Source organism: Vitis riparia, chromosome 16 (genome assembly GCF_004353265.1).
Source record: "Vitis riparia cultivar Riparia Gloire de Montpellier isolate 1030 chromosome 16, EGFV_Vit.rip_1.0, whole genome shotgun sequence".
NCBI lineage: Eukaryota > Viridiplantae > Streptophyta > Magnoliopsida > Vitales > Vitaceae > Vitis > Vitis riparia.
In genome coordinates this window covers 8,281,550-8,291,526 of record NC_048446.1, presented here as the reverse complement: position 1 = coordinate 8,291,526, position 9,977 = coordinate 8,281,550, and the positions used below count along the sequence as shown (strand labels likewise).

General features: G+C 38.9%; 1 pseudogene; it reads left to right on the top strand.

Moving 5' to 3' along the window:
- Window positions 1-382: 382 nt before the first annotated feature.
- LOC117933223 lies at window positions 383-2,073 on the top strand (annotated as a pseudogene).
- The last annotated feature ends 7,904 nt before the right edge of the window (window positions 2,074-9,977 follow it).

The following is a 9,977-nucleotide window of genomic DNA, read 5'->3' as shown; positions in this document are numbered from 1 at the left end:
AAAATGACTTTATTTTATTATTATTATCATAAATAACTTCGAGCAAATACTTTTATAACTATTTAAATAATGTTAAATGTGAAACAATTTTATTTTATTAATTTTTTGAGCTTATTTAATTGTATATATTTTTCTGATGATTTACATAATATTTTTATATTTTTTTGAATTTTCTAATTAGCTTATTTTACGTGTTGCCCGATACCAAACCGATACGCCTCAGGACCCTCCGAATCAGTGACCGATACCGCGACTTTGAACCATGCATTTCCTAAACTTACCCTACCAAACTCAAACCCTTCCAAGATCAATGCCATCAAATTCTCCATCTTCCCTTTTAAAAGGCAATAATACTCAGTGTTGTATGATAGTGAATAAGACAATGGCATCAACACCAGACTCTTCATCAGAGAGAACGCCATTTCCTTCAAAACCTTCTAGGGTAAATAACAAAATAGAAGTTACTGATAGCAAGGTTTTAGTAAACAGAGCTCTTAAGTTGGTAGATACCAAAATAGAAGTTACTGATAGCAAGGTTTCAACAAACGAAGCTCTTGACTTGTTAGAGTGTTTTCTCTCTTTCTTCTCCACCTCCCTTGTTAACTTCACCCGCCCTTCTCTACACCCTTCTGTTGATCCCAATCACGTCCTGGCTAGAAACTTTGCTCCTGTGAGTGAGCTTCCTCCTACGGACTATGTAGTGGTGGAGGGAGAGCTCCCAAAGTCCCTTAATGGCACCTATATTCAAAAAGGTCCAAACCCTCATCACCAACCTAAAGGACCTCATCACTTTTTTGAAGGTGATGGCATGCTACATTCTATTCAATTCACGGATGGTCAAGCCACCTTCTGTAGCCGTTACGTGAAGACTTATAAGTATGCCCTTGAGGACAATGTTGGCTTCCCAATCTTTCCCAACGTGATAACAAGCTTCTACAGTCTTGTTGATTTAGGGCGTTGTGTTGTGGCAATTGGTAGAGTTATAAAAGGCCAGATTGATCTAATAAAGGTTTCGATCTAGCTAAGACTAGCCTGGCTTTCTTTTCAAATAGGCTTTTTGCTCTTGCAGAATTTGATTTCCCTTATTCGATTCATTTAACTAAAGAATGTGATATTGAGACAATTGAGTGATGTGATTTTTCTGGACAAGCTTTCTTAAATATGACTGCCCATCCCAAAGTTGATGTTGAAATAGGAGAGGCTTTTGCCTTCAGATGCAACCCGGTTCCTCCCTACATAACCTTCTTTTGCATCAAAATGAATGGCTAGAATCAGCAAGATGTTCCCATAGTCTCCATGAAAGGTCCAACTTTTGTCCATGATTTCTCTATTACGAAACAATATATTGAGTTCTCTGAGTCCCAATTAGAGATGAAGCCGTTGAAACTAATGATGTGCAAGGGAATGCCAGTGAGTGCTGAGCTAGACAAGGTTTCAAGAATTGGTGTGCTTCCCTGGTATTCATTAACAGAGTCTGAAATCATGTGGTTTGATGCACCAGGTTTTAATGCAATGCATGCGATCAATGCATGGGAAGAAGGTGAAGATGAGATCATTCTTGTCGCACCCAATGCCATATCCACAGAGAACCTCTTTCACAACATAGAGATGGTCCATTTTTCATTAGAAAATGTGAGGATCAACTTGAGGAACGGTTCAATCTTGAGAACCACCATCTCAAAAAAGAATTTGGAGCTGGGTTTAATAAATCCTAGCTACCTGGGGAAGAAAAACAGGTATGCTTATATGGGTATAGGGGAAATAGTGCCAAATATGAGTGGTGTTGTAAAAATTGACTTGGAGTTGGAGTGTGAAATGGCGAGAAGGGTGTATGGGGTTGGGTGCTTTGGAGGAGAACCTTTGTTTGTGGCAAAGGATGGTGCAATTGAGGAGAATGATGGGTACATAGTGGCATATGTTCACAATGAGAATAGTGGTGTGTCTAGGTTTGTGATGATGGATGCTAAATCACAAACACTTGATGTTGTGGCAGTAGTGAAGCTTCCAAGAAGAGTTCCTTATGGCTTCCATGGCCTCTTTGTGAGGGAAAGTGATGTACAAAATATGGATTGAGAAAGTATTAGAGTGTGTTTTCAGTTTCTTTAAATAAAGTGTTTTCTCTTAAAAGTGTTTAGAGAATCACCCATTAAATACTTTTTCAAACCATAGAATAGTTCTAATGGAAGACTTACCATTTTTCAAACATGGGATTGTTGGTGACAATTTTATACTAGTTGGAAGAATTAAATGAACTGTCATGGGGCAATGGGCTGTACACAATAATACCAAATGATGTACTTACTATCTCCATTTATATTGTGAGTGTTTAGCTAGATTGACAGTTCTGGACAAAATTCCTAAGTGTCCTCTAACTCAATTTTCCAATTCCTCTTAAGATTACTTGACCTTTGAATATTAAGACTTTGCTAAGAGGCCAAGGTATGTAGTTGAGTGTGTGGTAATTGAATGTGAATCAACCCTGTTTTTCATCTTTAAAAGAGTTAAGAAAGCTGAGAGAAATATTCTAGCTAAAAGGCTTTTGTTCCCCTATTTCTAGATCAATTTAGGTACAAGGGTAGATCAATCCAACTAACCTATTTTTAAGATCAATTTTCAGCCCTTGGATTAAGGGTTTCATTCTCATTTAAAATCAAATTTCTCCTATTTTTGGGGGTAGTGACCGCAACAACCCAAAAAAGAGTTTTTCTTTTCTCACCATTTTGAGGGTGTTTGCCTACATAGAAAATCTTATCGAAACTTTTCAAGAAATTTTTCATTAATGGATTTCTAAAAAAGAACTGATTCATGCCTAATTGGTGTCTCAGCTGATTCGTGTCCAGCTGGTGCTCCTTGATGGCGGGAGTAATCAACAAAATTTATAACCTACAACACCATGAACTAGGGTAGCAAAGAAAAAGCTACTATAGCATAGTGGCTCTAGGATCGTTCCACTGGGAAGGGTACTCAAGTTGAAAATGATACCAATTCAAAGTGAATTGGTGCTGTTTCATTTCAAGGATAACTTAAGAGATAAAACACAAACTTTGGTTGAAAAAGGTTTGAACTTAGATTAACTACACAGTAAGTGATGAAAATTACTTAAGAAGAAAAGCATTCCTTGGAGATTCAGGTATACAGGGGAGGTTCCTCATGCAAAAGCATAGCTCCGGTCACTTGGTTCAATTCCTCACATTAGAGAATTAACATAAAGTCAATTCTCTAACAGGTGCTGCATAAATGCATCCCTTAATTGGATTTCAGCTTTAATTCTCTCACTGATGCAACTTGCAATGGTTCAAGCCTCTCAGTTAGCCTTTACCATTCAAGGTGATCTTTAACCTTGGATTACCCGTCAAAAGCTCGCAAGAGATAACTAATGGATGTCTCCTTAGAGTCCAAAAGCTTATCAAGTGTTGACTATTCTAGAAAATCCTACCTTCAAGTCACCTACCAGAGGCTCGCAAGGGGTAAACTAGTGCATCTCCATGGTTAGAGATCACTTGCCTTACCGAGTGTTGGCCCAGGTGACTCCAAGGCGTTTTAAGTTAACTAAAAACATTAGAAACCATTCACGGGACACACTCTCTATTCATTCTTAGCTGAAACCACAAAGCTTCTGATTCTTGCACTTGGAACTTTTCCCGGCAACCTTAACTCCAAAGAACTAAAAGATTTAGTTACTCATTCTCTGGGGAAAACTCCTCAGAGAGTGCATAACTTAGTAAAATAAGTAAAAAACACAATCAAAGTGAGAAGGTAAAGCAGAGCTCAAGCTCTGTGTTTTTCTTCCTTTGAAACTTTTACAAAAGGTTCCTCACCCTCAAAACAGGCTCATCAGGCTCTCTTTATACCAAAATCACATAATCAACTATTACATTGATATTTTAACCAAATTCCTAACTTAAAAACTAAGGAATCCTATCATTGGTGACTTACAAGGAGAATTTGGGCATTTAGGCAACAAAAATCTAATGAAAAATATCTCCAAGTGTCGGTTACAAATATCGGGAAGCACTAAGGACCATTTCGCAGGTGAAAAGTGAGGTCTGCGAAATTTCGCAGGTACACAAGAAGAGCTGCGAAATTTCTTTGCAGCAAAAGGCTGATTCAACACCTTTGCGAAGTTGGCTTCCATCTTGTGGTGCTTGGCTTCCATCGCGGCGTGAAGCTTCAGGGGAAATCCATAGCACTGTATAAAAAGGCTGCGAAATCATTCCGCAACAAAATGGTGATTTCGCAGCACTTTTCTGAAGCCTTCCTTCAGCTTGGAGCAGTTTTCTTCCAAAGGCTGTAACTTCCTCATTTCAGCTCCAAATTGCACACGGTTTGAAGCATTGGATTGTTGACTTCCTAAGATTTCAAATGAAATATTGTATGCATAATTTGGACATCAGGAAGTGCTCCAAAAGTGGCTGCAGTGACTGTCATCAAGAATGCTTCATGGCTGGATTCTCTTTGCTTCCCCTCCTTGCATTTCCACTTTGCTATGGCAAAAGTGCTTCAAAGCTTTGATTCTTCATGCCTCTAAGCTTCCCATTCTTTTCCAAGGATTCCATAAAATCTCCTCAATCTCATAATGCTTTGGTGATCAAAATACTAACAAAAACACCAAAACTTACACAATTTGGTTAGAATTGATTGAAAGGGGCCTTAACATGCTAATTGGGTTAAAAGGCACTAACTACTACTCAAAAGTGTTTAAAAGGATTAATTACAAGCTATCAAATAGCACTTTTTGAGTAGTAATCAAGAACATGGGTTGATTTTTAAAATACTCATCTCTCATTTTCTTGGCTTTTTGCAAAAAAAAAAAAAAAAAAAACCATTTTCTTCTTGTGTGAATTCAAGAAGAGGTCGAGATCGAGCTTAGTGTGGACTCCAAGTGTACTCTGGAAAAAGAAGGTGAGAAGTTGAAAGTGAAGGTACTAGACAAGTAGTCCGAGAAGGATTAGTTAGCTTAAGCTAGGTAAAGCCTTGTATTCAGTTTTTATTTCATAGTAGATTTTTTCGATCGGTAGTAGGCCGGTGGTTTTTTATCTCTTCAGAGGTTTTCCACTTTAAAATCTGGTGTCAATTGTCTCTTTCTCTTACTTTACTCTTTGATTCATTTTCAGTTTCAGTTTTTTATATCATTGGATAATTGGGCATATATGTTGAATGGAAAATATATGAGCTAAAATAAGTGTGTTTATCCATGGAAATATCTTCAATTATTTTTCAGTTCATTTTGGTTAATGATATCTTGTAGTAAATTGAAATGAGTTAAGGATATAATTGTTCTTTTGAATAAATTTTGAGGAGTGTTAAAGCATTTGTATGTGAATTGCATTTATAAATTGTTAGGAGAGTGTTGGTTGATTACTACTCAAAAAGTGCTATTTCATAGCTTATAATTAATCCTTTTAAACACTTTTGAGTAGTAGTTAGTGCCTTTTAACCCAATTAGCATGTTAAGGCCCCTTTCAATTAATTCTAATAAAAATGTGTAAGTTTTGGTGTTTTTGTTAGTATTTTGATCACCAAAGCATTAGGAGATTGAGGAGAGTTATATGGAATCCTTGGCAAGCAATGGGAAGCTTAGAGGAATGAAGAATCAAAGCTTTGAAGTCCTTTGCCATAAGCAAATCCGGAATGCAAGGAGAAAAGCAAAGAGGAAAAAACAGAGTGAAGAAAACAGAGGAAGCATTCTTGATGACAGTCACTGCAGCCACTTTTGGAGCACTTCCTGGAGTCCAAATTATGCATACAATATGTCATTTGAAAGCTTAGGAAGTCAACAATCCAATGCTTCAAACCGTGTGCAATTTGGAGTTGAAATGAGGAAGTTACAGCCTTTTAAAGACAACTGCTCCAAGCTGAAGGAAGGCTTCAGAAAAGTGCTGCGGAATCAGCCATTTTGTTGCGAAGTGATTTCGCAGCCTTTTTGCACAGTGCTATGGAGTTCCCCTGAAGCTTCACGCCGCGATGGAAGCCAAACACCTCAAGATGGAAGTCCACTTTGCAAAGGTGTTGAAGCAGCTAGTTGCTATGAAGAAATTTCGCAGCTCTTCTTGTGCACCTGCGAAATTTCGCAGACCTCACCTTTCACCTGCGAAGTGGTCCTGAAGCTTCCTGATATTTGTAACCGACACCAGGAGATATTTTTCATTAGATTTTTGTTGCCTAAATGCCCAAATTCTCCTTGTAAACCACCAGTGATAGAATTCCTTAGCTTTTAAGTTAGGAATTTGGCAAAATATCTATGTAATAGCTGTAAGTGTAATTGTGGTATAAAGTGAACCCGAGGAGCCTGTTCTGAGGGGTGTTAGAGTTGTTCAGGGATCCTTTGTACAGTTTTGGAAGGAAGTAAAATACAGGCACTTGCTCTGTTTCTTCTTTATATTCTTATTTTCTCTTTCATTTTCATTTTCTTGCTAGCCAAACATTCTCTGAGATGTTTTCTCAGAGGATGAGAGGCTAGACTCTTTGTCTCTTGGAGCTAAGGTAACCGGGTGAGTTTCCTCATGCATAAATTGGAAGTTTTGTTGTTTTAGTTGTTAATGAAGAGAAAGTGTGACCCGTTAATGGTTTTTATCTTTTTAGTTAACTTAAAACTCCTTTAAATCACCTGGGCCAACACTTGGTAAGGCAAGTGATCTCCATCCATGGAGATGCACTAGTTTACCCCTTGCGAGCCTTTGGGAGGTGGCTTGAAGGTAGGATTTTCTAGAATTGCCAACACTTGGTAAGCTTTTGGACTCTTAGGAGACATCCATTAGTTATCTCTTGCGAGCTTGTGAAGGGAAATCCAAGGTTAAAGATCACCTTGAATGGCAAGTGCTAGGTGAGAGGTATGAGCCATTGCAAGATGCATCAGTGAGAGGGATTTAGTGTTTGAACCCATTAATGGGAAGCATCTGTACAACACCGGTTGGAGAAGGAACTATATGTTAATTCTCTAATGCGAGGAAAAGAAACAAGTGACCGGAACTCTCCTTTTTGTATGAGGAATCTGAGCCTAGTGATCTGAAACTCCAAGAAACACTTTTCTTTATAAGTAAAATCAGTTACTACTTTTGGTTAGCTTAAAACCTTTCCTTTTTCATTCAAACGTCTTTATGTTTTCTTTTAAAGCTAACCTTGAAATGAAAAGGCACCAATTCAGCTTTGAATTATATCATTTGTGAAGTGAAAACCCATCCCAGTGAACGATCCTAAGCCACTATGCTATAGTAGCTTTGTCTTTGCTACCCTAGTATATGGTGTAATAGGTTATAAATTTTGTTGATTAATCCCTCAATCAAGGAGCACCAGCTGGACACGAATCAGCTGAGACACCAATTAGGCATGAATCAAATGGCGCCGTTGCCGGGGATGGTGCCACTTTGCAGTGATATGATCTTTTGAGATACTTGTGATCTTCATCACAAGTTTGGTGACTTTTCTTTTCTTTTTACTAACTCTTTTTATTGTTTTTTTCTTTTTGTTCATTTTTAGTATACTTTTATTTAGTTTTAGTTACCTTAATCTTTTTTGAATTGTTTTTCTTTGTTTTCTTTTGTGTTCTCTGTTCTTAATTCACAAATTGCTAGTTGTGCATGCCATATTGAATACGAGATAGCAGAGGAAGCCATGAACTTCATCAGTTATGTGGCTGAATTTTCAAGAAGATGGGGTGAACCAAATGCTAGAGATATGGGAAGAATGATGTCTCAACCTAATGCTAAGGGTGAGATGTATATTTTAAATGATGGCATAGACATGAAGGCAGAGATTGCAGCTATGGAAAGGAGATTGGATGAGCTAGAAATGAAGAACATGCAAGAAGTGCAAGCCATCTCTCAGACACCATTGCAAGCTATGCCTTGTGCCATTTGTCTATCTTATGAGCACTTGGTGGAAGAGTGTCCTATCATTCCAATGGAGAGGGAAATGTTTGGTGATTGCAACACCTACAATTCCAATTGGAGGGACCATCCAACATTCTCTTGGAAACCACAGCCACCTCAGTATCAGCAACCTGCTCAAGCACCTCAGCAAGCCTCAAACCTTGACCAAGCTATGATGAATCTTAACAAGGTCATGGAAGACTTTGTTGAAGCTAACAAATCCATCAATGCTCAGCTCAGTCAAAGAAATGACTGTGTAGAGAAAAAGATGGATGAAGTGCAAAATTATCTATCTCAGAAGATAGATAATCTCCAAGATTCAATCTCAAGGTTTGCCAACCTCAACACAGTGCAAGAGAAAGAAAACTCTCCTTCTCAACCTTATCAAAATTCCATGAGTATCCATGAAATGGAGGCTAAGGAGGGAGAATCTTCACAAAAGAGGGAAGTCAAAGAAGTGATCACTTTGAGTGGTAAAGAGGTTGATCTGCCCACATGCAAGCTAGAGCATAGGTAGAGAGTGAAACAGAGAAAGAAAATAGGGAGGAAATCAAAGGAAAGAAAAGGGGAAAAGCATAGAGAAAGATGACTATGATCTTAAATTGGATGAAGAACCACAGAGGATAGTCATCAAGGAAGAAATGAAGAAACACATGCATCCGCTTTTTCTCCAAGCTTTGTATGGCAAAAAGGGAATTGGTTTTGTTGCCATCATACAATGCAAATCTCTAGTGAGAGATGCAAACTTCATATGGGATCCGGGCAAGCTAAATCAGGATCAAATTTTTTGATGGACTTAGTCTTTCTAAAGACTAACTAGTCCATAGCTTTTTGTTTTATTTATTACTTGTTTTAATTTTGATTTCAATGTTTTAATTTTGATTTAAATGCTTTAATTTTGATTTTAATGATTTAATTTTACTTTGTTTTGATGTAATATAGGTTTTTGGATGATCAAAATCAAGAGGAATTGCAAAGGAAGAAATCGGGAAGAAATCGGAGCGAAAACAGAGCGAAAACAGAGCAAAAACAGGGGAAAAACAGGGGTCTGCGAGATTTCGCAGCCTCTGCGAAATTGGCATTTTGTTGCGAAATCACTTCGCAACACCTTTGAGCCCTCTGCGAAAGTTTTCGCAGCTGCGAAACCACCTTTTGGCACACGAGTGCCATTCCGCGGTACAGTAACCCCAATTTCGCAGCTGCGAAACGGCTGCGAAGCTCCAAAGCATGAAATCCTCCATTTCGCAGGGAAAGCTCCATTTGGAAGGGTGTTTCGCAGCTGCGAAACCACCTTTTGGCACACGAGTGCCACTCCGCAGCACAGGAACCTCAATTTCGCAGCTGCGAAGTGGTCTGCGAACCACTAAGGCGTAAAAAGCCCCAATTCCGCAGCGATTTCTCAACAATTTCTCCATTTCGAAGGATGTTTCGCAGCTGCGAAACCACCTTTTGGCACACGAGTGCCATTCCGCGGTACAGTAACCCCAATTTCGCAGCTGTGAAACGGCTGCGAACCACCAAAGCATGAAAGATCCCATTTCCGCGGAGAAAGCTTCATTTCGCAGAGGATTTCGAAGCTGCAAAACCAACTTTTGGCACACGAGTGCCATTTTTGCAGCACGGTGACCCTTATTTCGCAGCTGCGAAACGGTTGTGAAGCATAAAAACTCCCAATTTCGCAGCCAAAGTCCCAATTTCGCAGGGTATTTAAAAGCTGCAAAATGGCTGCGAACGTAAAAACTTCTAATTTCGCAGCCAAAGCTCCATTTTGCAGGGCACTTTTGGGCTGCAAAATCACCTCCAAGCTTCGAAATGGTTATGAAATGATCTCCAAGCTTCGAAATGGCTGCCAAATCACCTCCAAGCTTAGAAATGACCTTCAAATTCCGAAATTGACATGCAAAATGGAGGGAAGTTTGCAAAAACACCTTGCAAAGCTAAGGGAAGTTGCTAAAATGCCAACAGAGCCCCATGTACCATCTGAGTACCATGAACAACCACCTCTCCATTTCAGCCTTGACCAAGACTAGAGGAAAGCCTCGCGCACCCTGAGATCACACATGAAGCCTCTCATTCCATTTCTTACCTCCTTAAACCATCAAAGCCCAT